General features: G+C 30.9%; 9 non-coding genes across 9 annotated transcripts; all 9 read left to right on the plus strand.

Moving 5' to 3' along the window:
* Nucleotides 1-4,188: 4,188 nt before the first annotated feature.
* On the plus strand, nucleotides 4,189-4,277 carry TRNAY-GUA (transfer RNA tyrosine (anticodon GUA)). The gene is given in 2 exon segments: nucleotides 4,189-4,225; nucleotides 4,242-4,277. It is a non-coding gene; the product is annotated as a tRNA-Tyr (tRNA).
* Nucleotides 4,278-4,547: 270 nt separating this feature from the next.
* On the plus strand, nucleotides 4,548-4,636 carry TRNAY-GUA (transfer RNA tyrosine (anticodon GUA)). The gene is given in 2 exon segments: nucleotides 4,548-4,584; nucleotides 4,601-4,636. It is a non-coding gene; the product is annotated as a tRNA-Tyr (tRNA).
* A 16,078-nt stretch (nucleotides 4,637-20,714) lies between these two features.
* TRNAT-UGU (transfer RNA threonine (anticodon UGU)) lies at nucleotides 20,715-20,787 on the plus strand. Its single transcript has one exon. It is a non-coding gene; the product is annotated as a tRNA-Thr (tRNA).
* Nucleotides 20,788-20,963: 176 nt separating this feature from the next.
* On the plus strand, nucleotides 20,964-21,036 carry TRNAT-UGU (transfer RNA threonine (anticodon UGU)). Its single transcript has one exon. It is a non-coding gene; the product is annotated as a tRNA-Thr (tRNA).
* Nucleotides 21,037-21,212: 176 nt separating this feature from the next.
* Nucleotides 21,213-21,285, plus strand: TRNAT-UGU (transfer RNA threonine (anticodon UGU)). Its single transcript has one exon. It is a non-coding gene; the product is annotated as a tRNA-Thr (tRNA).
* A 176-nt stretch (nucleotides 21,286-21,461) lies between these two features.
* Nucleotides 21,462-21,534, plus strand: TRNAT-UGU (transfer RNA threonine (anticodon UGU)). Its single transcript has one exon. It is a non-coding gene; the product is annotated as a tRNA-Thr (tRNA).
* Nucleotides 21,535-21,708: 174 nt separating this feature from the next.
* TRNAT-CGU (transfer RNA threonine (anticodon CGU)) lies at nucleotides 21,709-21,781 on the plus strand. The gene has a single exon. It is a non-coding gene; the product is annotated as a tRNA-Thr (tRNA).
* Nucleotides 21,782-21,957: 176 nt separating this feature from the next.
* TRNAT-UGU (transfer RNA threonine (anticodon UGU)) lies at nucleotides 21,958-22,030 on the plus strand. Its single transcript has one exon. It is a non-coding gene; the product is annotated as a tRNA-Thr (tRNA).
* Nucleotides 22,031-22,206: 176 nt separating this feature from the next.
* On the plus strand, nucleotides 22,207-22,279 carry TRNAT-UGU (transfer RNA threonine (anticodon UGU)). Its single transcript has one exon. It is a non-coding gene; the product is annotated as a tRNA-Thr (tRNA).
* The last annotated feature ends 4,841 nt before the right edge of the window (nucleotides 22,280-27,120 follow it).

Genomic DNA, 27,120 nt, shown 5'->3' on the forward strand with positions numbered 1-27,120 from the left:
CTTACCAACTCCCTCGAATGCTTCGCAATAACTGTTATTACTTGACATAAAATAGTTTTTTCTACAAAGGTTGAAATTATTCACTTAAACAATGATGTGTACAAAAAAAAATTAAATGAGAAAATAATAACAATAATTCTGTTTGCATGAGCCCCCACTTCCCACGTCCAAACATCTCCCTTATAATTAATTCTATTATGAAGACGCCAAACCACGGGAGAAACTTCTTCACAAATTCTGTCACCTCCAAAACTAATTTGAAATTTAAAGTATGCAAAAATTGAGTTCAGACAAACTTAGAGTAAGCCATGACGTTTTAAATGCTGAAAAGAAAATTTTAAAATATCAGAATAAAAATAAATTATCATAGGCTAACTTAGGATTTCGGAATCGAGAAGTTCTCTTCCAATATTTTGTTTTCATTTTGATAAAAGTTAATATTTTCACTTATCAAACAGACTGATGATATATTAAATACAATTTGCGTAAGCATGGCATACATGAAATTGATCGTTAAATTGTTGATTCTGAATGCAAGTAACTGATCGCTTAATTCTTAATCATTTAACGAATCTCTTTAATTGCAATTTACAATATTATATTAATGTAATTCGCCCCCCAAAAATAATAATTTTAAAATGGTTAATAAGCCTGGAAGCCAATTTATATAAGTTTATCGTAATATGTAGCGAAATAAGGTAATCTCATTGAAATACATTATAATGAAGAAACAACTACATATTTTAATTTTAAACTCTTAATTTAGAAAGGAATTAAAATCAAAAGCGTTATAATAGCAGAGCAGAAAAATATAAATTAATCTAAATACCTTTAAATTCGGAATAAGAAAATATTTAATAGGAAAACAATACTTTTAAGAGTTTTATTATTTTTATGCTGATGTCAGCCAAAAAATTAAGGAAATTAATAAGGGAAAACTGGATCCTACCCTGTGATTAAAATTACAGTTTTATAACAAATTTGGAGAGTTCACAATCGTAACTTAATATTTTCGCTTACCAAACAGGTAGATATATTAAATACAGTTTTTGTATGAATAACGTACTACATGGACGGACCTGATCATTTAGTATAATAGTATATTATAATAGTACTAAGAGGTTCCGCCCCCTGCTCGCTAACGCTCGTCAACCCCCGAGAATTGCTACGCAATCCTATGTGGTTCACGCCGTGAACCATGGCTCGCTGCGCTCGCTCGCCAATGAACACAATGTTCTAGCACAAAGACATAATATATTATCATCAAAGACATAGTATTTTATCATCAAAGACATAGTATTGTACTTATGTAGAAGAATTCTATCAATGTTCTTATCTTCTTCAGAAATAGTATATTAGCTATTTAGATTGTACATGGTGAAAAAATCAAAACATTAGCTAAATGAGAAATATATTAGCAAAATATATTATCAAAATATATTAGCAAAATATATTAGCAAAATAAATTATCAAATATTGCAGTTACTCACCTAAATGTGTATAATAAATTAGTTAATGCTACAAATTTTGAAAGTTTTAGAAAAAAAATTTATTATTGAAAAATATAAACTTTAAACCCTAACTTTTCCTTGTGAAATAATAACCCTCAAAAAGTCTTTCATTTTCAAGAACACAAAAATTTGTTTTATCGCCAAATGAAATATTTTTTGGTGATCAGCATTATTGAAATCAATTTCTATATTAATTAACATTTGTGATAAAGTACATAACATTTTAGAACAAAATAAGGATGTTTTACATACAATAAATTAAAATGCATGGCTGTTAGCATTACCCGAGAAATACCACGTGGAGGTCGCCATGCTGCATTTCTAATCGGGGAGTTTTGATTTTGGCAGTTCCCCTTGCCTACTGCCAATAGAAGTTTCAATTAAATTTTTTCCAAAAAACATTTTTTTCTGCAAAGCTCTAAGAAATTAACACTAAGCATTTAGAATTTCTTTGAAAACACAATTATAGATTTGGCATCTTGGAGCAATTACTGAAAGGCTGTCAAATGACTTAACTCTTGACAGGCCAACATAAAGTTGTCCATGACTAAAAACTTGTTTAGTCAATACTAAACTGATTTTCTCAAAAGTCTGACCTTGTGACTTATTTATAGTCATGGAGAAGGCCAGCCTAATTAATTCCTAATTGAGTTTAAATTAAATATTATCATGTTTTTAGGGCATGAATCTGAATTGAACAACCTGATAATGCTCACTCTGGTTATTGTTTCCGTTTTTAAAAGGGCTATATGTTGAGCCACCTCATGTGATATTTTTAGCAGCAATCATTGGTCGATTTTCTTACGTTGCCATTTGGGGAGTTGTAATGAGGTTTTTTTTTGGTGCCGTGTAAGAGAAATATATATATAGAAGATATTAATGTATATGGCACGAAAAACAATAATTGTGAAACGGTTCATAAGATTAGATACCGATTTAAAAAACTTAATCTTAAAATGTAGCGCAAAATTGCGTTATATTAAAATGAGAAGAAAAAAAAAGGACAATTATCTTAATTTTAAATTCGTAATTTAGAAAACAATCTAAATCAAAAACATAATAATATGAGTACAGGTTCACCATGAAATTAAACAATATTTTTATGATTTTTATTAATTTTATGCTTATGGCAACAAAAACAACATGGAATTCTATGTGGATAAACTGGATCCTACCATGTGATTTTCTTCCCAATAAAAATGCGATGACAAAAATGTAAAACTATGTTAGACCATTATATTTTTATGTTAGAGATAAAGACATAGAGATAAGAGAATCCCAGGGATCTTTATAATAAGTAAAATAAAAAAAACTGTATTATACTAGTAATTACAAATTTAAATTGACTACAATATGTTCGAATTGATATGCAGTTAAAATAGACTTGCAAATAATAATGTTTTTTATTGTGTATATTATACATTTGAGCTCATGATTTTCAATGGTAAAGGACATAGATTTCACTTGTGATATAGTCATAAATAATTCTTCATTAACTTTAAAAATAAATTTCGAACAGAATAAATTTTAAAAAAAAACTGAGCATTTCATTAAATTTAAAAAATAATTATTTATTTAGATACAGTTAAAAATGATGAAAATGTCGCTAAGATTAAATCTAAGCAAATTAGAAAAAAGTTTTGAATAATCCATTCCAAAAAAGCCAATTTCTCTTTCCCTCAAAACTGGTTCGTATTTACGCTTGGCTCCAAAGGGAGAGAGTTAGCAATTTTTCGCACCAAAAGATTTATTCGGTCAAGCAAAGATACAACTCAATCTGTTGGTCGGTGGACCAGGTGTCAGAAGATTATCGCCAAGATGAAAGGGAAAGCGTGAACTACGGGTGTTCCTTCCTGGAATCCTTCCTTTTGTTCACCTGTCTTCTATTTTGTTGTAGTTGTATCTCACCCCCACTCCTGTGGGTTTGGCGTCAAGCTAGGCTACTGTTTTCTAAAAAGAAATAACTTTCTTTTTTCTTATTGAGAGGATCCCAGAAAAAGACTTCATTTAACACTTTAAAGACTGATAAAATCGAGAACTCAAAATCCTGAATAGTCATAAGTCATTTTCAAGTTTTTCAAAAAAAAGCGAGAAAAAAAAAACACATCTGGAATTTGTATTAAGCATTTTTTTCTATTGTTCTTATTTCATAACAGTCGTTGAACAACCGATCCAAGTTTTATGACTTTACGACTACTAACGTTCAACTCCGTAGCCCTGTAATTGTGAACACAATCCAGAAGACAAGGGAACTCTTGAATCAAACATTGGGAGAAATTTATGTTCGTGGAGGACATTTTGATGGAACTAACCAGCATTTGCGTTACATGAGGAGGAAAACACGAAAACCTCCCACGGATCCATGATCCATGGGAGGTTTTCGTGTTTCGTGTTTTTGAGGAGTTATCGATCTCGAGGGAATGCATAGGTCGCTGGTTCGACTCCGTCTCGACGGAAGAAGTTTTTTTCGAATTTGACAATAAGTTTTTAAATCTGCATTATTATAAAAACATTTTAGTTTTTTCTTTCAATGAGAGGTTTGAAGAAGTTTTATGGTATTTCAGGAATTGTTGAGAAGTTTTTTAATAGAAATTGTGTCAATTATAGAACAAAACAATATAATTTCTTCTCGAAAATGTAAGGATCGTATGAATGTTTTGATCGAACGTTATAGCATCCGTCGATAGCTCAGTTGGCAGAGCGGTGGACTGTAGAAGTGATCTCGTACAAATCCATAGGTCGCTGGTTCGATTCCGGCTCGACTGAATAAGTTTTTTTTGAACTTGACAATATTGGTTCGACTCCGGCTCGACGGAATAAGTCTTTTTTGAACTTGACAATAAGATTTTAAATCTGCATTATTTTAAAAACATTTTATTTTTATCTTTCAATGAGAGGTTTGAAGAAGTTCTATGGTATTTCAGGAATTGTTGAGAAGTTTTTAATAGAAATTGTGTCAATTATAGAACAAAACAATATAATCTCTTCTCGAAAATGAAAGAATTGTATGAATGTTTTGATCGAACTTTGTTGCATCCGTCGATAGCTCAGTTGGCAGAGCGGTGGACTGTAGAAGTGATCTCGTAGAAATCCATAGGTCGCTGGTTCGACTCCGGCTCAACGGAAGAAGTTTTTTTGAACTTGACAATAAGATTTTAAATCTGCATTATTTTAAAAACATTTTATTTTTATCTTTCAATGAGAAGTTTGAAGAAGTTCTATGGTATTTCAGGAATTGTTGAGAAGTTTTTAATAGAAATTGTGTCAATTATTGAACAAAACAATATAATTTCTTCTCGAAAATGAAAGGATCTTATGAATGTTTTGATCGAACGTTGTAGCATCCGTCGATAGCTCAGTTGCCAGAGCGGTGGACTGTAGAAGTGATCTCGTAGAAATCCATAGGTCGCAGGTTCGACGTTTGTTTTCGAATTTTTACTGTAAGATTTTCTATCCGGATTGGTTCTTTAAACTTGGCATAGCAACTATACATAAACAAGTAATAAATCTAATACAAATAAAAGACGATAGAATTATATTTTAACAAATTTAATGTGTGTTACAGCTCTGCATTTAATTAACTTTACGTTAATTAACAATCTAACTAATGTGGAGAAACTTAGCTGAACTTTAATGCACCATTTTGCTTATAAACAATCAGCTGGCGCTTACGTCATAGATCACAAGTGTTGGTACTTGTGATCTTCTTCTTTAAGTGCAAGTACCCAAATTTAAAAAAAATATTTAAATATTGTTGCATGAAATATAATGTTCTTTAACGAAATTTCATACCATGTAAGATAGGAAGCAAGAAATTTCGAAAATCCTCACACCAAGGATTATGTTTCACGTTTGGCATCTGTCCTTTACATCTCATCCCATTCTAAATTTGTGTCAAGAAGATTAGTACGAGCACCGACGGCACGCTTTGGCCTTTCTCTATAGATTCCGCGGAATAAAGCTAATGAAATCTCACTCGATTTTGATTAGTCATTCTCATCAATTCGCAACGGATATCTAAACGACATTTAAGGAGGACATGTCAGGGGGTGGATGATGAAAAGAGATGATCCTGAGATTTTAAAATCTTCGCGCATGAAGAAACTCTAAATGAAGCGAAAAGTGGGAGCGAACGTGAAGGAATTAGTGAAAAGAATAACACCTTTTTTATAAAGATGTTTCGGAACAAAATGCACATCCAGAAAGAAAAAAAAAAAAGAATTCTAAAAATCACGGATGTGTAACGGTGCTATGTAAAACGTTATCTCAGATAATAACTCATCTTTAGCGCGCCAATACTTTTTGTAGAATGTAAGTATTACTTGCTTTTTTATTTCACCCCAATAATAATAATACTAGAAAAAGCAATTATTTTTGTTAAAGAGGGAAAATACAGCGTTAAGCTGTTTTGGAAATAGATGTGTTACTGCTTTGAAAATGACCTCGACCTTTTTTTTAAAGTTCTTAAGTAATTTTTAACTGAAAAGTCTTATTTTAACGATCTTTTTCCCAAAATTGAATTATTAAATGGAAACAAAATAAAGAATGTGCTAAAAATAAAGTATGTTTCTGTACGGTAAATTTATTTTACTGGTTTTCAATTTATTTTATTTTATAACCGCCGACCCAATTTTTGGGTTTACTACTGCTAATGTTCAACTGCGTAGACTTGTAATTTTGAACCCAATCCAGAAGACAAAGGAAATCCTCGATCAAGTATTGGGAGAAATTTGCTTTCGTGGAGGACTTTGTGATGGAACTAACCAACATTTGCGCTACACGGAGAAGAAGACCACGAGAACCTCCCACGGTTTTCCTGACGGCAAGGGGACTCTAACCCATAATCCGTCTACCACTGAGTATATTTCACGTCAGTACTGTGTTCGTTGCGAGTCGGGTGCAGAATTCGTATCGACCAGCTATGGCTGGTATTCGAACCCAGTTCATCTCATTGGAGGGTGAACCCTCTATCGTGATAGTAACCTTGCACGCTAGTTTACCATAGTAGACCATAGTTTACCGTAGTATGATACACTCTTAAAAACTCGCTCTACTCTGTACTCATAGAAATTTTGAAATAAGGTGAACCCATATATTAATAGGTTAGAGTTCTAGTGTAAGTAAAAGTGAAAAAATTATGGTTTATTTAAATTTTATCTGACACTACTTTTTAAGTTTACTGCCTTTTAAAGTGATAAAAATTATTAATTTTCATTGAATTCAAATGCGTGTATTTGGAATACGTCGACTCAGAGATCACTGACGTTCTTTTGAAATTATGATATTTCAAATATTCATTACAATATTTCATTTCTCTTGGAATCTCACAGTGAACTGGAAAAAACCGGATAAAGCATTCGAGGAACAATCGCCGCATAAAACGAAGCCGAAATAAGCACTAAAAAAGCATAACAAAGTGCTATTACTCGATTTTTAAAAATTAATTAATATCTAAGGATTGATTTAAAGCTTACGGAAAAGAACTATCCTTACTTCATACTGATAAACAAAATGATTGGTACTCTAAATTAATTCTAAAATTGTTCTTAATTTCAATAATTACTCTTATTATATCGTGTTACAGTAGTAGGTATAAATAATACTTTCTCAACTTGATATTTTTAAGCAATTTTATCATATTAAATATTTCGTTATTTTTATTAATATTTTTAACTTATCAAAAGATAAGTGACTGAGAGACTATTGTTAATTGAAACATTATTTGTCACAATATTATCATATATAACTGCATTAAAAATATATAAATATTGCAAGTTATTTTCAGTGAGCCGTGATGGCTCAGGGGATACAGCGTTCGCCTTCCAATGAGGTGAACCGGGTTCGAATCCCAGCGATGGCTTGTCGATACAAACTTCCGCATTCGGCTTGCACCGACCTCAGTGCTGACGTAAAATATCCTCAGTGGTAGACGGATAATGGGTTAGAATCTCCTTGCCGCAAGGCTAACCGTAGGAAAATATCCTGGTTTTTCTCTCCATATAACCCAAATGCGGGTTAATTCCATCAAAAAGTCCTCCACGAAGGCAAATTTCTCAAAATCCTTGGTGCAGGAGTTTTCTTGCCTTCTGAATTTTGTTCAAAATTACAAGGTTACGGAATTGAACATTAGTAGTCGTAAACCCAAAATTGTGTGAACTGTTCAACGACGCTTATAAAATGTGACGAAAATAAAAGTTATTTTCAGTCTACTAAAATTAAATTTTGTATTAGGATTGTTTTTTCTTCTGAAAAAAAAAAAATCTGAATTATTTTGTATAATTATTTGAAAGTACTAAATTAGGCTTTAACCGCATGGATCGAATCGAATATTAAATTTATGTAATATCTAATAAGGTACTTTTTTATTTTATTTTTTTATTTTACCATTTTTTTTTTATATCCGTCGTTGAACAGCTGACCCAATTTCGGATTTACGACTATTAAAGTTCAACTTCTTAGCCTTGTAATTTTGAACCAATTCAGAAGACAAAGAAACTCCTGGATCAGTACCCCCAGAGGTATGATTTGTTATGGAACATGGAGGACTTAACTCGACAGATTTAACGTGCATAAGTCACCATTTACTACACTGGGAGTCTTCAGCCGGCGGGGATCGAACCCACGAACTCTTGGTCATGGGCTCAGTGCCCTACCAACCAGGCTATCCCGGCACGGTACTTGGTTTTTTTTAAATTTTATTTTATAACCGTCGTTGAACAGCCAACCCAATAGGTATTTTGTTTTGGGCTTTTCGGTCGAATAGACAGAAAGATTAAATTTGAAACTAATGATTTTTATGCTAAAAGAATGTATTCGGTAGGTTAAATAGGCACAATCATTGAACTTTATACCAATGATTTTCGTGTAAAAGAATATGTTTGGTTAGTCGACGAGGCACGATCGTTGAAAATACAAATGCTTTTTGCGTAAGATTAATGTATTTGATTGGTTGAATGAACACAACTATTAAAGTTAATTCTTATAAGGATTAATATTGATTCATAAATGAGTTACGGTTAAAACAAATGTGTTTAGTGGAATAGGCATAAATATGAAAGTTAAACTGTATCAACTTCGTGAAAAGTATTGCTTGTTTGGTCAAATACGCACAAACATTAAAGTTAACTAATTTTTAACATTTTAGGCAGCTTTTTCTGATAGAATAATTTGATTGCAATAATGACAGTTGAAAAAAGATTTTTAAAAATTCTTCTTATTATTTTTTTTACGATTAAAATCAATAACTGCAAGAAAATTTAGATTAACATATTTATAGAGACAAATTTATAAAAAAAAAATAAGTTTTTTTTTTTTTTTTTCAATCGCGGAAACGCAATCTCTAATTTTTATATCAAGTAACCCAATACTATCCAAATGATATGGGAAGATTTTTTCTACGGCAACAAAATATTATTGGTTGCTCACTTCGATAAATAGGCACTCCAAAAACTACAAAGGCTAACATCTTTCTGCAAAAGACTTAAAAGTGGGGAATATATTATTCTCGAATGGTTTATAATGCCGAAGTAAGAGGTCTCATTTTACACCACATATGGTTTGAAGAGTTTTGACTCCAAAATGGCCACACCTCCACACCTCGTTTCCACATTCTGCACGATCGAAACACCGAAAAATAATTCAATATTCTATATTACACCCGATTTAGCACGCTACGGTCCCTTCTTTGCTGGCTTGATTTACAAGTGGGGTACTTGGGCAATCGGTGGACCAACCACCGACATAAAGGAAGAGCGGAAAAGAAATTGCTTCAAATCACGCGTCATCACATTAACAATAGCCGAGTGTGGAGGGAATCTTTTCATCTTATGGAAGAATGGAAATTGTTCCATGGTTCCAAGCTGATGCTGAAATCGTTTGCAATAAATTTTTACACTTTTGTATTAAATTTTTACACTAAAACGTTTTATAGCTCGTTCTCAAATTTCTCTTGCCGGTAACTTAAATGCACGGTAACTGAAACTTTGCTTACAACGATAGTAGACTGACGATAGTTTGTTTGTAGCTACTGTTAAAATAGATTTTTTTTTGTTCAGTATGAAACTGTGAAAGTTCTGCGGAATTCATATCGGCCAGAAATCGCTGGGACGACACGGCCCGTTCAAAACCGGCTTATTTCATTGGGTGATGAGGCAGTGTTTCCCAAACTTACGATTTTTGTGTACCCTTTCTAAATTTTTCGTAACGCTGTGTGCTACTAATAAAAAAATTAATGTATTTTTTTAAAAATATGTTTACTTTTCTTTTTTGGTACAAAATTTACTATAAAAAATTGCACAAAGTTTACAATCACAACCGGCTGTTGACACCACTAATTATTAACTGTTAACTCTACAAAAAATAGCCAATAGAAAAATACGTAAGCGTAAATTTTCATGGCCAGCCTTGTTTTTAAATAAAAAAATTTGAAATTTTCGTATGTTGAAAGATGTTTCGCGTAAGAAAGCGTACCCCCGCTAAACTGTTCCCGTACCCCTGGGGGTACGCGTACCACACTTTGGGAAACACTGCCGTAAGGCGCCACGGCTCCGTATTATAGTATTTTTTATAACCATGTTGAACAGCCGATCCAATTCTCTGGATTTACGACTGTTAATGTTCAATTCCGTATTTTTGTAATTTCGAACCCAATCCAGAGGAAAACGGAAGTTCTGGATCAAGCATTATGAGAAATTTGCCTTCGTGGAGAACTTTTTGATGTAACTAACTCTCATTTGCGTTGCATGGAAAGGAAAACCATGAAAACCTCCCACTGTTAGCTTAACGGCAAGGAGATTCTAATCCAAGATCCGTCTACTACTGAGAATATTTTACGTCAGCACTGTGGTCGGTGAGAGCCGGATGCGGAAATAGTATCGACCAGCTAACGCTGGGATTCGAACCAGGTTTACCTATGCCAAAAATAAATTTTAGTAAATATTCATTATTTTTTATTATTTTATTAAATAGCTATCGAAAAAATTTTGAATCGTAAGGTACAATTTTTTACACATCATTTTAAAGTATGTAGTTTTACAAGGTAAAATACAAACCTTGAGCGAAATCGGTTGAATAGTTCCTGAGAAATTGTGAAAAGTCGTATATTTTAAATTTGATTTCTCAGAAACTATTAAGCCGATTGCGCTCAAATTTTGGATTTTACCATGTAAAATTATATTCTTTAAGATAAGGTAAAGTTTTGTATACATTACAATTCAAAAAAAAAAAAAAAAAAAAAAAAAAAANAAAAAAAAAAAAAAAAAAAAAAAAAAAAAAAAAAAAAAAAAAAAAAAAAAAAAAAACAATTTTTAAAACCATTAAAAAAAAAATTATAACTAAAAAGTATTTTTTCATGGAATTATCTTTGGATAAACAAATTTTAAAATTGTGGGCAAATATTTTTCAATTCGCTTCAAAAGTTCTCGAGATATAGCAAAATAAGCATAAAGTAAAATGAATATTAAGGGGCCCAAACTTTGGATCGCTCCCCTGACCAAGAAATTGGGACCATACATCCCAGATTGCGGCTTTATTTTGGGGGTCAGAAATCTGAATCCGTCCAAAAAAAGGTATGTCTATTTAGAGAAAGTACGTTTTTTGTGTCTTATTTCGACGCTTAAAATATCGCCTGCAGTTATTAATTAGTATATTTTAGGTCAACCCCCGTGAGCCATTAAGATTGAATCCTAGAACCTAAAAATCCTATAATTAGCTCAAAAGTTATTCAGGGGGGTCCTGTTTTTTTCGCAATGTAAATACTGAACAATATTATACGATATCTTTAATTAACTGCATCCGAAAACTTTTATATATAGCGAAAAACTATTCTAATTGATTTTCATAAATGCAACCGTTAAAGAGCAAGAATCAGCAATTCAGCGGATTATCTAGGCAATGTGCAAAATAACTAGAGTGATCTGTTAAAGTGCAAAAAATTACTGCTGTTCTGAAACTACCTAGCTAGACTATCTTCACATTACTTGCTAGGCATTAGTTAAAGTGAAAATAAGATTTTTGCTAGAACTACAGCAACATTTCTGTTCGCTTAAGTCTACGTAATGTTATGCATTTATTTTTTGATATCTTAATCAAGTTAACGCAATCAAATAATCAGCAAATTAGTTTGTCGATTCAATCATCAATCAATTAAACAATTATAATATAAAGAATCAAACGGTTTAAAATTTTATTACAATTAAATGAGAATTGAATAAATCAGAACAAAATAAGAATATTATTGAAAGGAAATGAGAAAAACAAACTTTTGAAATTTAACGATTCGGAATCTCTTAATTTTCGCATTACTTAATGTGGTAAAATGTGGTCAGCTCTTTATTCCGCGGAGCAAATTAGCTTGTCTGAAGATGAGCCAGGGAATGTGCAAATTAGTTTATAAAATCAATCATCAATCAATCAAATAACTATTATATAATATAACGAATCGAGCCGTGATGGCTCAGGGATAGAGCGTTCGCCTTCCAATGAGGTAAGAACTGGGTTCGAATTCCAGCGATGACTGGTAGATACGAATTCCGCATCTGGTTTGCACCAACGACAGTGCTGACGTAAAACTTCTTAGGTGGTAGACGGATCATGAGTTAGAGTTCCCTTGCCGTCAGGCTAACTGTGGAAGGTTTTCGTGGTTTTCCTCTCTATGTAACGCAAATACGGGTTAGTTCCATCTAAAAGTCCTCTACGAAGGCAAATTTTTCCCAATACTTAATCCAGGAGTTCCCTTGTCTTCTGGATTGCGTTCAAAGTTACAATGCCACGGCGTTGAACATTACTAGTCGTAAACCTAAAAATCGGATCAGCTGTTCAATGACGGTTATAAAATACAATAAAAATTTAAAGAATCAAACTGTTTAAAATTTCTTTACAATTTAAAATAGAATTAAATAAGAATATCATTAAAATGTAATGAGAGAAGAAAAAAAAAAACTCTGAATTTTTACAATACCAAAGCCTTTAATGTTCGCATTAACTAGGTAAAATGCGGAAAACTTTTGATTCCGCACTTAAATGGAGCAAATTAGTTAATTTGCAGATTAGCTAAGTAATGAGCAATTTATAACTTTCGAACTTTAACAGTAACATACCCGTTAAATAATCTTTGTTCCCGTAATGCTAAGGACGCTATGTATCAAAATTTAAATCAGTTACTATTTTTATTTTTTTTCAAAATTGACCCAAGTTTTCCTGATTTCCAATATTATTCTTTTGACTAGCAAAAGCCACCATTTATTTGCACAATGACCAAAATATTCGAACCAAAGTTACTATAGTACACACGAACATTCGACCAAAACAAGTATGGCCTTTTGAGTTTGACTAAAAACCATTCAAGCACTCCTATTAAATCACATGTTTTGATCGCATTTGCGAATTACCGTGGATGATAAATCGCGGTCATTCAGTATCACCCGAAGTCGTGCGACATCTCATCCTTTGTTGTTTTTATTTTTATTCTATTTAGTCACAAAAAGGGATGGGATATGACAGAAAGGAACAATTTTTTTCTTCAAGTAGCTCTTCAATTTTTTCCGTTTACGAGTTTGGGTCCTTGTGGCTGCATGGTTCATCGGGCGACAAAATACCGTGCAGAATTGGCTCTCAGAAATCGGGCAGAATAGTTTCTCTGCGGGAGAACACTTCACAATTCATTCTATGCCCTGCCCCACAAAGAAGAGGGGAAGTCCTTCATATGAACCCCCTCCTTTACATTTCCCTTTGTGACATTTTTTTTTCCCGAGGAACCACATTCTGTATTCTGTATCAAAAGGGATCCATTTTTGTTATTTGGAAAAATTTTACACCGAAATCCAAGCTACAACCCTTGAAAAAGTGTTATTTTTGGAATCAAATTTTAGAATTGGGAAATTGTTAACAAACTCCGCCCTGAATTGTGCACCCCTTCTATAAAGTCGAAAAATATGCTAATTCTATAACAATGCCTGTACTTTTACAATATGTTAACCAGGATGGCCACGCTCTGGGAAGATTAAAATGTTGAAAATTGTTTTATGGCGCTGTTAGAAGTTTTTAATTCTAGGAATTCAGTTGCTGGTTTTGAACAACTAGGTATACAGAAATGACTCAGGGGATAGAGCGTTCGCCTGCCAATAAGGTAAATCCCAGGGCTGGCTGGTAGATACGAATTCCGCACCCGACTCGCACAAACCCCAGTGATGACTTAAAATATCTTCAGTGGTAGACGGATCATGGGTTAGGGTCCCCTTGTCTCCGGGCTAACCGTGGGAGATTTTCGTGATTTTCCTCTCCATGTAACGTAAATGCGACTTAGTTGCATCAAAAAAGTCCTCCGCGAGGGCAAATTTCGCCTAGTATTTGATCCAGGAATTTCCTTGTCTTCTGGATTGGGTTCAAAATTACAAGGCTACGGAGATGAACATTAGCAATCGCCTTTGTAAATGTTTTTAGAACAAAAATTGGGTCGGCTGTTCAACGACGGTTATAAAATAAAACGTTATAGGACAGTTACAAATCTGAAGTGGTCGCTAAGAACACGAGAGGTTCATTAGTATTTATCTAGAAGGAATAAAACATTTTTACCTATCGTAATATATTATTGATGAAGATTGTAATATATTGTTGATAAAGCATTTAATTTTAGACTTCAGATAATTGAGACTTTCTTAAAATAAAATGTTAATGGTCAAATGAAAATATTCACTTAGTTTAATCATACTGCTTTTCTCATAAAGGAACTTATAATATCTCTCAAATAGGGAAAATTCTGTGTAAAATGGGCTACTACAAGAATTCCTCGCATTTTACGAAATTGATACAGGCATGAGATAAATTATTCCATTTAAAAAGTGATTGTATAATTAAATTAAGAGAATATTTCGTGGTTAGCTACCTCTTTAGGATCTAGAAAAACAAAACCAGCATATACTAATCCATTAAAATCCATATTTTTTTACTGCAGTCTAATTAGAGTGAATTAATTTAAAATGCGGTACTTCAAAGTAATAAGTTCGCCGCCCCCCTTTTGTTAGCAACAACTTTCCTCTTTTACCGGCACTACTGCCGGTTGCCACCCTTTGCTATTCCAAACAGCTTAGTCCCTCATGATCTATCTGATGCCAGCACTCTTCATTTATTTAACCCTACTCTGCTCAACTACTTTTCACAATCGTGGTCCGCCTCTCTTCCTTTTTCCCTCAGGCTTCCTAAATTTTTTTTCACTGTGTTATTGTTGTCTTATCTATAGATATAAAGCTATTTCATTTTCTGTATTTAAATTACTTTAACTGTATCTGACTCTCAAAATTTGTAGTATAATTCCCAATTATTCTTCATTCTTCTTAACCGTGCCAAAAATTATTCACCAATTCTTTCGTTCGCAAATGAGTAATCCATTTTCCTCTAATTTATTGATAGTCTAATATTCGCTTCCACGTAATATTATTGATGTTGCGAAGGTCTTTTATATTTGTAACTTTTTGTTCCTATTCAAGCTTTTTCTTAAAGGCTCTGAGCTGTCATTGTAGAAGACTGGGGTTCGACTCACAACTGTGGCTTGAAGTCCACACAGTTTCGGATCAGTGGGTACCAGGCGTTGGTCAATTGTAGAACCTTAAACTTGGCTCACAGTGGGCTGTTGTGTAAATACTTTACTCGAGTATTTAGATTTGAACTGTTTAATTTCGGTAGCTACCATTTTATATTTTAGAAAAAAAATCAGCATACTTTAATTTTTTTTTTCGTAAATAAGTTATAATGGTTACAAAAATAGCTTTGAAACCCACATAATTGGGTAGTTGTAACTCGCGAAGAAATTAATTTATTATGCTTAAAAGTGTGGTTTAAATCGCATTTTAATTGAATAGTACCTGTAAGAGACGTCACGCGTGTGTGTCGAGACTGATTGGATCCGAATCGACAAATGACAACTATTTACCTACTACGCCGCCACTTACTAGACAAAACAAATCATGCTACTAAAAATTGAATATCATTCAAGCATTTTTTTTACACTTTTTAATATTTATATCATCAAATTAAGCATAAATTTATCATTGCCAAACATTTAGCTTCATTATTATCATCAGTTTTGAGTTATGCAAGAATTCCTTTTTGCTATTTAATTATTTATTTGATATTTATGATTTCTTATAATAATTATCATTCATAATAGTCGAAAGAAATACTTTAATTAAATACAAATAAACTTCTTCGAATAAAATGGTTAGTCCTTCATAAGCACGAATACCACCGTGACGAAGACCTAATGTTTATTTTCATTTAATACTATAAACTTCCAATTATATCTTCCCAATGTTTAACAACGATATTGATTTAAGACAATTAATCGCTTACCTAAGACTTATAAAAGTTATGCTTACAAGACAAGTTTAAATAAATATTTGGGGGATCCAGGGGGAAATAATTTCTGTTAAATTAAATAAAATAATCAAACATATGCTTTAAAAAAAAATTTAAGAAAAGTATACTGAACAGATTAATGAGATATTTACAAACTTTAAACTTTTTTGCTTGTAAATTATTTAACTTAATTAGCGTGATGTATTATTTTTGAATTCACAAAGATTTTTTAAAATTTATAAATAAAAAATCGCATGTTTTAGTGTTTTAATTAATTAAAGAACTACTCTTAATTACTATGAATGATGAGAAATCCTAAATATAAAATAAAACAATTGAATAACCAAAAAGGAAAGCATGCATAAGTCAAACTGATGATAATAATGAAAAAAAAAATGATGATGGTAGAGTTAAGCTTAATATGATTATATAAATATTACAAAAAGAAGTGTCAAAGAATATTAGATTGAGATTTATGTTCTTTTCTGTGCTTGCTTGTAAAGTATTGCAAAGAACAAAGTTGAAGTAATACTTAAACATCTTAAAAAAAATTTTTAAAAAAATCGTCAAATCAATTGTTAATATAGCTTTAAATATTTTCTGAAAACATTAAATACAAAAGAGAGAATACTATTTTTAAAATTTTTGAAGCTAGTTTTCTAAATTTTCAGAAGAAATTTCCCTGAGCTATCTTCCATCCCCTATGTGTTCCGGGGACAACGTATTCGGCAGATGTTCCTTATCCACCATTGCCGGAAACTTGTCCCCCGAAGAAAAAATGGAGAAATACAACATAAGGACCCCCTGCCCGCAGACTCTTTGTCCTGTACGCTCTTAGCAAAGCAGAACACCGCCACATTATACGCTTTTGAAGAGCATATCGAGGGATACACAGCGCTATCTACCCCCCACCCCCATTTTACCATTCAGCTGATTTACCCCCTGGTTATGGTCAATCCTCCACCTGAAGATTCGAAGTTCTTTTTTTTTTCTTTCTTTCTCCTCCTCAAAGACAGCTGTTTCACGTAGTAAGGAAATCTTTCCTTGGAACCCACCTTGCTCGCTCGTCGCCTGATAGCATCCCAGAAGGCATCGTAAACTTTATCACCATTCGAACCATCTGTCCTTTTAAATGACGCCAAATGCCTGACGCCAATAAAACTTTCAACCTGTAACAACCACCTGAAACTTGATATTTACCGATAAGCCCATTTAAACACAATAGGCAGATGAATTTTTTGAAGTAGTGAATTATTTTGGCAAGTTTTGAGGTTATATTATCTAGATTCGTTTAATTGGCATTACGTTTTCTTGAAAAGCAAAATACAAGGAGCAATTCCTTCTTTCTTACTTACAGTATTGGCAAAAATATTTCTGTTTAGCATTATTTAAAGTATAAAATAAGTAAACAAAAACTAAAAATGCTTCAAAAATTCCAAAATTTTTTCAACGTTTTTAAATTCATATTGGAATACCGAGTAAGATCTCACGCATTTACGATATATATATATATACATATACAGAGAGAGAGATTATTTTATTTTAAATCCAAATTTTATCTTACGATAATTATTCTTTATTTTGAAATAGCATTACGTAAAGGAAGTCTTGAAGAGGACCTTTACGTTCTCTCATTAAAAAAAATTTTTTTAATTTTATTTTCCAATTCTTTATTTTCAAATTTTATTATCAATTTTATTTTCCAATATAAATATAGTTCTGCAATGTTCTATAAATTTTAACTAAACTTTTTTCTGGAAGTAAATACAATGATTGGCGCTTAGAACTACTGAGTCTTGGTAACCAACTGTAACTCATGAATTTTTATCAGTCAGCTTATTTGAACAGAATAAGCGAATATATATTTTTTGAAGTAATAACACTATATTCCGATTGATTTAAGGTAACACGTTTTATTAAGAAGAACGAACGAAAAATGAATCGTCGTTATTCGTATTGGAANGTCCCCCGAAGAAAAAATGGAGAAATACAACATAAGGACCCCCTGCCCGCAGACTCTTTGTCCTGTACGCTCTTAGCAAAGCAGAACACCGCCACATTATACGCTTTTGAAGAGCATATCGAGGGATACACAGCGCTATCTACCCCCACCCCCATTTTACCATTCAGCTGATTTACCCCCTGGTTATGGTCAATCCTCCACCTGAAGATTCGAAGTTCTTTTTTTTTTCTTTCTTTCTCCTCCTCAAAGACAGCTGTTTCACGTAGTAAGGAAATCTTTCCTTGGAACCCACCTTGCTCGCTCGTCGCCTGATAGCATCCCAGAAGGCATCGTAAACTTTATCACCATTCGAACCATCTGTCCTTTTAAATGACGCCAAATGCCTGACGCCAATAAAACTTTCAACCTGTAACAACCACCTGAAACTCGATATTTACCGATAAGCCCATTTAAACACAATCGGCAGATGAATTTTTTTTGAAGTAGTGAATTACTTTGGCAAGTTTTTGAGGTTATATTATCTAGATTCATTTAATTGGCATTGCGTTTTCTTTGAAAGTAATATACAACGAGCAATTCCTTCTTTCTTACCTACAGTATTGGCAAAAATATTTTTGTTAACTATTATTTAAATTCTAAAATAAATAAACAAAAAATAAAAATGTTTCAATAATTCCAAAATGTCTTCAACGTTTTTAAAATTCATAGGGTGATACCGAGTAAGATCTTACCCTATTATTTATATTTTTTCAAATTTTAATTTATTTTATACTTTTATTTATTTTATTCTGTTTATTTATTTATTTTCGTATTTCGTATACTGAGTTCTGAAATGCGCTTCAAATCTAAACATGAACTAAACTTTTCAAACTTTTTTTTTTTTTTTTTTTTTTAAAATCAACTAAACTTTTTTCTGGAAGTAAATTGGCTCTTAGCATTGAGTCTTGGTAACCAACTGTAACTCATGGATTTTTATCAGTCATCTTATTTGAACAGAATAAGCAAATGTATTTTTTTGAAGTAATAACTCTATATTCCGACCGAATATTCCGAACTCTATATTCCGAAGGTAACACGTTTCATTCATAAGCAAGCTTTTCAACGAACGAAAAATGAATCCAATCGTCGTTATTCGTATTGGAATATTTATGCATAATTTAGAACAAGATACATAATTTTACAGCATTTTAAAAAAATTTCTCGTATAACGTAAAAAACGAAAATTCAAAACTATAATGAGAAATTTTCTCGTCCAAGATTTTCAAAACATTTTTAATAATGTTATGATATTCGCGTAGAGAAAGATATCGCATAATTTTTTCTTTATTTTCTTCTTCGTATTTTTTTTCCCTCATAATAATTGTATTCTATAATGCGTTTTAAATGTAAACAAGAAGTGAAGTGGCAACCAGACAACGGAATAGACAGTTAAATTTTTTAAGAGAATAAATTAATGGCTATTTATATATAGCTTCACGTTTTACTATTATTATTATAAGAAACGAAAACCTTTCAGTGATTGAAAAAAAGCAGTGAGATCATTTTGATTTGCATCATTTACTTATTTATAATTAGGATAATATTCTATTATCTTATCACTAGTATAAGCGGCGTTTTTTGCTTGCATTATAATAATGAAAACTTACAAATTTTAAAAATAACGCATGGTTATGTTATGTTAATTGAAAATGTGAGTCTGAAAATCAAGAAAATCGTCTTTCTTATCCCATGCCCCCAACCATAAATTAATAAACTTTTCTTATGGAACTTATATTTTGCTAAATAGAAACCTTATTTTTAGGTTGATTATTTAGTATGAGTTAGCAATATATATGTTCTTAATGGAAACCTTAATGAAGCAATCTTATTTTTAGGAATTTGCCTAAAATAAGGATAGTGAAAAAAAAAGGGATCAAAAAGTGGTAAAAGGAATGTAGTTTAAATTCTTGATTTTCCTGTTTTTCGGGGAGGGGAAGAGTTACATAAAAAAAAAGTACGCTTAGTTGTTTAAAATGTTGTAGCAAAATATTAATGTTCTGTAATGACTGCTCTTATTATATAATTTTAGGTCCCGAGTCAGTAATGAAATAAGAACAATATGCACATTAATCGTCACCTATTAATATTTAATGCATGCTAGAAAATTGTCGAATCACAAGTGAAAATGGCGAGATAATAATTTTTTTTAAAAAAAGTCATCGGTAGTTTAAATGCTTGGGAAATTTTGAGATTTTTCTAATTGGGAATTTTTCAATAGGTGGAAACATAACATTTGACAGCGATGCAGTATAAATTTAATATACGGTAAAATTTCAGAGTTAATTCATAATTCTTTTTAATTACAAAATTTACGTAATTATTGCGAATGTTCTCTCGAAATGCCAGAAAAATTATTTTGCTTAACCCAAAAGACAAGTTTATGACATTTTTCATGTTAATTCAGCGAAAGAAGAAGAAAAAATTCAATTGTGTCTAAATGTTTACAACCAAAAATGAGAGAATAAATTTCAATGGGACGATTACATAATATAATTGAACAGATGGCAGCACTGGATTATTCGCGTTTTAATGGGTAAAAGATTTTTAGACAAATATTATAGTACAAATGTAACGATTACTACAAATATCACTTAATAATTTTTTTTCTCTTTTTTTTTTAGGATTTAGTAACTTCGGCGTATGTCACTATAATTCATTTTTCTCGCTTAGCTATGTTGTAGCAAAAAATATTTTTTTCTAATAAATTTCCAAGAAGCATTATGTAAGGTATTGAAATAAAATAACTTCTATAACAGGGGACAACACTCTCGTTTAATTTTTTAAATAATTTGTCTTAAAGAAGGAATAATTTCTGCGTTTGTCGCTATTGTTCATTTCTACCACTCAGGTAAGCCACCATAGCTCAGGGGTTAGAGCACTGGTCTTGTAAACCAGGGGTCGTGAGTTCAATTCTCACTGGTGGCTATAGTCTGGAATATTTTTTCTAAAACACTTCCAAGGAGCATTATGAAAAGTATTAAAATAAAATATATTTTATATAACAGGTGACAACACTCTCATTTAATTTTTTAAATTATTTATTGTAAAGAAGGAATAATTTCTGCGTTTGTCGCTATTGTTCATTTTTACCACTCAGGTAAGCCACCATAGCTCAGGGGTCAGAGCACTGGTCTTGTAAACCAGGGGTCGTGAGTTCAATTCTCACTGGTGGCTATAGTCTGGAATATTTTTTCTAAAACACTTCCAAGGAGCATTATGAAAAGTATTAAAATAAAATATATTTTATATAACAGGTGACAACACTCTCATTTAATTTTTTTAATTATTTGTTGTAAAGAAGGAATAATTTCTGTGTTTGTCGCTATTGTTCATTTCTACCACTCAGGTAAGCCACCATAGCTCAGGGGTTAGAGCACTGGTCTTGTAAACCAGGGGTCGTGAGTTCAATTCTCACTGGTGGCTATAGTCTGGAATATTTTTTCTAAAACACTTCCAAGGAGCATTATGAAAAGTATTAAAATAAAATATATTTTATATAACAGGTGACAACACTCTCGTTTAATTTTTTAAATAATTTGTCTTAAAGAAGGAATAATTTCTGCGTTTGTCGCTATTGTTCATTTCTACCACTCAGGTAAGCCACCATAGCTCAGGGGTTAGAGCACTGGTCTTGTAAACCAGGGGTCGTGAGTTCAATTCTCACTGGTGGCTATAGTCGGGTTTATTTTTTCTAATAAATTTCCAAGAAGCATTATGTAAAGTATTGAAATAAAATAACTTCTATAACAGGGGATAACACTCTCATTTAATTTTTTAAATTATTTATCTTAAAGAAGGAATAATTTCTGCTTTTGTCTCTATAGTTCATTTTTAACACTCAGATAAGCCACCATAGCTCAGGGGTTAGAGCACTGGTCTCGTAAACCAGGGGTCGTGAGTTCAATTCTCACTGGTGGCTCTAGTCGGGAATATTTTTTCTAATAAATTTCCACGAAGCGTTATGTAAAGTATTAAAATAAAATAACTTCTATATAACAGGGGACAGCAAGTTCATTTAATTTTTTTAATTACTTATCTTAAACAAGGAATAATTTCTGCGTTTGTCTCTTTTGTTCATTTTTACCACTTAGATAAGCCACCATAGCTCAGGGGTTAGAGCACTGGTCTTGTAAACCAGGGGTCGTGAGTTCAATTCTCACTGGTGGCTCTAGTCGGATTTATTTTTTCTAATAAATTTCCAAGAAGCATTATGTAAAGTATTGAAATAAAATATTTTATATACAACAGGGGACAACATGCTCCTTTAATTTTTTAAATTTTTTGTCTTAAAGAAGGAATAATTTCTGCGTTTGTCTCTATAGTTCATTTTTACCACTTAGATAAGCCACCATAGCTCAGGGGTTAGAGCACTGGTCTTGTAAACCAGGAGTCGTGAGTTCAATTCTCACTGGTGGCTCTGGTCAAAACTATTTTTTCTGATAAATTCCCGAGAAACCTTATGCGTGGAATTAAAAAATAAAATAACTTCTTTATGACAAGTGACAACACTCTCATTTAATTTTTTAAATTATTTGTCTTAAAGGTGGAAAAAATTCTGAATTTGTGCACGTTTTACGTAAAAAATTGGTCGTATGTTCAATTCTCCCAGGTGGTTTTGGTAGAGAATATATTTACTAATAAATAGCCATGAATAAAAAGTATTGAAATACAATAACTTCCTCTATAACGGGGGACGGGAAATTCAATTATAGTTAGTTCTCAATTTTATTTTATATGTTTTGAAATAGGAAAAAATTTTGTGTTCATTTTTCGTTATGCTATTTCATTATAGTTATACTATTTACTTAGATATCCCAGTTTCCATAGTTCAAGTTTCGAAGCATATTTTTTTTTTTTTTTTTTTTTTTTTTTTTTTTTTTTTTTTTTNTTTTTTTTTTTTTTTTTTTTTAAGTCAGTGCAATTCCCGTTATCGACTTCTTGAAATAGATTTATTAATTCTCATCAAAAATGAGAGATATTGAATCAAATTTTATTTTTTTCATTTGTAATGGAAAAAAGCAATAACGATTTCTTATTACAATAATTTCTAAACAAAGTAAGCAACTAAAAATAAACTTCTCGAGACTAAAAATAACTTTGGACACTCCCTCAAAGATATAAAGTTCTCAGAAATAGATAAAAACTGGGAATTCTGGAAAGTACAAAATAATTTAAATGATTATATCATACCTTTTTTTTAAAAAATTCATATCGTCCACATTTATATCACTCTCACATTCTGCTTTAAGAATAAAATTACTGGTTTTTAAAGAATAAGAAACCAAAGAGATAAAATATAAAGGTATTTTGGGCGCTATTACAGCTTTAAAATAGCCAAGGGTGGAGTTTTGAAATCAGGATTATATCAGAGCAGGTTTTAAAGATGCCTATGCGATAACAATTCTTATCATTTCTCTTACCAAGTCACTGTTTAATATTCATGTGTAGTCCACACCTAAGCAGGCAGATCTGAAATATAAATTTCTCCACTAGACAGTTATTTATGTGTTTTTGTAATGTGCGGGAGTGTGCACATGAATACACATTACCATTGATAAAGCGTTTTAATATTAAAAACGGCAGCATTATCTTTGCGTTTAGAATAGAAGCAGCATTTAAGTCCTTTTCCATGCTTACTTGTAACACCAGTTTTGTGTTATTAGTAAACTTGACCTTTGTAACCCATTATGAATTCTTATAATTTTCGATGTGGCCATTGAATGCTTCCATTATAAGACTGGATATTTATGTAGTTATGAAATACGTAAGGATTAATTTGAAATTTACGGAAAGTTGCATTCTCCACTTTTAAACACGGGTGGAAAGGCACGGCAAACAGCACCTGGAAAAAAAAACGCAACGGATAAAAAGAACCATTAAAAAGAGCACAGAAATAAAGCAACGTAAAAAGCACCCAGAAAAAGAGCGACCGAAGAAAAGCATCATAAAATCACTTATAAGAATATATAATTGGATATTTATGTAGTTATGAAACGTGTAACGATTAATTTAAAATTTACGGAAAGGAACTTTCTCCACTTTTAAACACGGAAGAGAAAGCAAGGTAAACAGCACCTGAAAAAAACGCATCGGATTAAAAGAGCACCCGAAAAAAGCACCACAAAATCGCATATAAGAATATATAATTTCTAAATTAGATTAATTTTAAGTATAGAATTCCTTTGCAAGATATTACTTGTTTTTTTTTTTTTTTTTTTTTTTTTCTCCACAGAATATTTCTATATACATGTTTACACTGTAAAAACTGTTAATGCATATCTTTGGGAGAAATATTTTTAAAAAAAATTATAAACTGAGAACTTTTAATTTCTTAAAAAGTTTAATCATTTTCGGTCAAAAATCTTTCATAACTCAAAACGTATTCCTGTTAACACTAAAAACATTATCACAACATAGAACTAATATAATCTCAAATATTCACCAAAAATTTCAAAGCGATATCATAAGTAATTTCTTAGAAAGTTTATTTCGAAAAAGGTGAGCTGCAATGGAAAATTTGCAATGGAAAATTTATAAAAAACACATTTAACACATTTTAATAAAAGTAATTCAAAATAATTACCCGTGAAGTTTTATTTCTTTTGTTGCAATTACAAAATGGTTATTTCCGAAATGTTATAATTGCTTTTCAGCTGACATAATATTTATCTTGTTTAACAATTAAAAATCAAATTCCGTTCAAATTGGAGAAAAAAAATATTTTCTAAAAAATTATTTAAAATACATTTATTATTTAATCAATTTTTTTTCTTAGTCGGAATTAAATTCACTTTTTAATTGTAAACTATTAGACCTTCACATTAATTAAAATAAAAGAAAAAGATTATTTAATTCACGTTATATTTTTAGATTAAAATCAGTTTTATTTTGATTATGCTTGCTCTTTTTAAAAAGCAACAATAGTTTCAATGATAAATTTTATTACTTGTTCTCATTTACCGCTTTACTAACTTAAGATCAAAAATCTAAAAATACACCTATATCGATCTTAAGGTTATGTCATTCATGACCATTAATCGGTCATTAAATTCACGTGTCATTAAACGATAGTAATTTTTTTAAAAATTCTACCTATCTCAAAACTTAATAATTCTGTTTTTTTGTTTTGTTTTTTCGTGGTATAAATGGACTTCTTTTTTTTTCGTAGCATAAATGGACTTTTTTCTAGTGTTCTTTCCGGTGCTTTTTTCTGGATGAGTTTTTTTTTCTCCTGTTGTGCTCTTTTTACAGGTGCTCTTTTCGGATGCTTTTTCACCGTAAATGCACCTCATTTGCTATACTAAAAATTTAATGACTGATTCGATTTGGGCCGTTTTACCCGAATTTAATGTATTTAATAAGAACGCCATTAGATTTTTTTTTTAAATAATTCAGTTAATATATTAAGTTTAATTGGAAAATTTTAATATTTTACCTATTTTTAATTGTAAATACAATTATAAATGTATAATGGAATTGTTATAAACAATGTAATAAACAATAGTCTCAGAGAGTATTAATCTTTTGATACGTATAAAATATCAACAATAATAAATAAGTTTTTCAGTTTAATACAATTTCAGTAAAAAATAACTTTTGAAAAAAATATTGCTTGTACTAGCATATCACAATACAGTAAATGCATTTAAATAATTTAAAACAATTTTAGAACTGCTTTTTAATAAAATAGTATGAAATTAAATAGTATAAAGTAATTAAATAGTATGAAAAGGGAAAGGTTCGTTGCGTAAACGTTGAATTAATCCTTATATATAGTTTAAGAAAGAAGATAATGGTACCAAAAATAAAATTTAAACATTATTCAATATCAGTTTTCAATAGACTAAATACTATTAGCATATAAGTCCTTAAAAAAAAAGTCAACTGAAATAATGAGCGAAAAAAAAGAGCTCCGTGGCTTTTAGTCAAATAACATGATAAATTAAAACTTGATGACATTTTACAGCTATTACATACAACTTTCTCAAACTAATCTTCTTTGAAACAATAAGTGTAACGATAAACCGATTAGAGTTTACGGAGTAGATTGGAAAAAAGAAAACAACTAACAAAAAAATGTATGTTTCCTTATAAAATAAAATGAAGATGCTTTAATCCTTAATTGTCTGACTGTTTGGAATATAATCCTCGCATGTGCATCATGAGATAAATAATTTTTTGCTACATTAAAGAGTCTTTAAACTTAGTTTAATAATTAATTTTAAAATTATTTTTCGGGATAGTTTTAGATTATTTGATAATTTAACTTGATTCTGCAATTCTAGAAGAAAATAATTCCATTCTATTTTAACTATTTGTAGATTTCTTCTGTTAGCTATGATTTAATTTTGAAAAACAGGAAGTCCATGATTTCAGATTCAAATTTTAAAGTTTTTAAATTGCTAACACTATAATACTAATGTCTTGAATCCGCTTAGATAAATGTAAACAATGAAATAAATTTGCTACAATATTTATCTTTTTCTTTTGGAATTTTAATAGCGGAAAATTTATGAATAAAAGTTAACAGGGGAAATATTTCTCTCGCATAATTAATTCAAAAAAAAAAAAAAAAAAATTCTATTGAAATAAAATTATTAGCGTTTTAAAGTATTTTGCATACGAAACTGATCTGTTGAATTCTAAACTGGATTCAGAAAACTAATCCAGTTTAGTAATCAACTATAGATACTAATTCTAAACTAGGATTTAGATAATTCAACGCACTATTTGTGAAGATTTTATGAGGCAAATAAATTTTAACACATCAGTTGTATTTAATTTAAAAAGTCTTACTTACTCTGTATAGATTTTTCCATACATTTAAAACTAAAAAAGTATAATTTTACCACAAAGACAAGAACCAATTTAAATTTAAATATTAAGCAAAACATTGTTTCGACTAACACTGTTCTTTTCAAATACTTCATCTAAGCCATTTCGGGGTCTTATAATCTTTTATTTATGAGTATTCTACAGAAGTCACATAGTAAGTTAGTTATTTAGTAGAAAATAACTCGTTGGTGATTACTTATGGGGAAAAAAATTAAATAATCTGAATCTATATCTATTCTTATACGTTATTCATAATTTTATGAAAATGAGATTTTTCAATTTGTAATTTTTGATAAATAAATAAGAAAACTTTGAAAACGAATTTAAATCCAATGGGATGCCTGCAAGTGACGTAGTCGATTCTGATTGGTTGTTGAAATGTGGTATTTGTTTACGTTCGCAACTGTTCTTCTCATTCTATTA

Source organism: Parasteatoda tepidariorum, chromosome 1 (genome assembly GCF_043381705.1).
Source record: "Parasteatoda tepidariorum isolate YZ-2023 chromosome 1, CAS_Ptep_4.0, whole genome shotgun sequence".
NCBI classification, from domain to species: domain Eukaryota; kingdom Metazoa; phylum Arthropoda; class Arachnida; order Araneae; family Theridiidae; genus Parasteatoda; species Parasteatoda tepidariorum.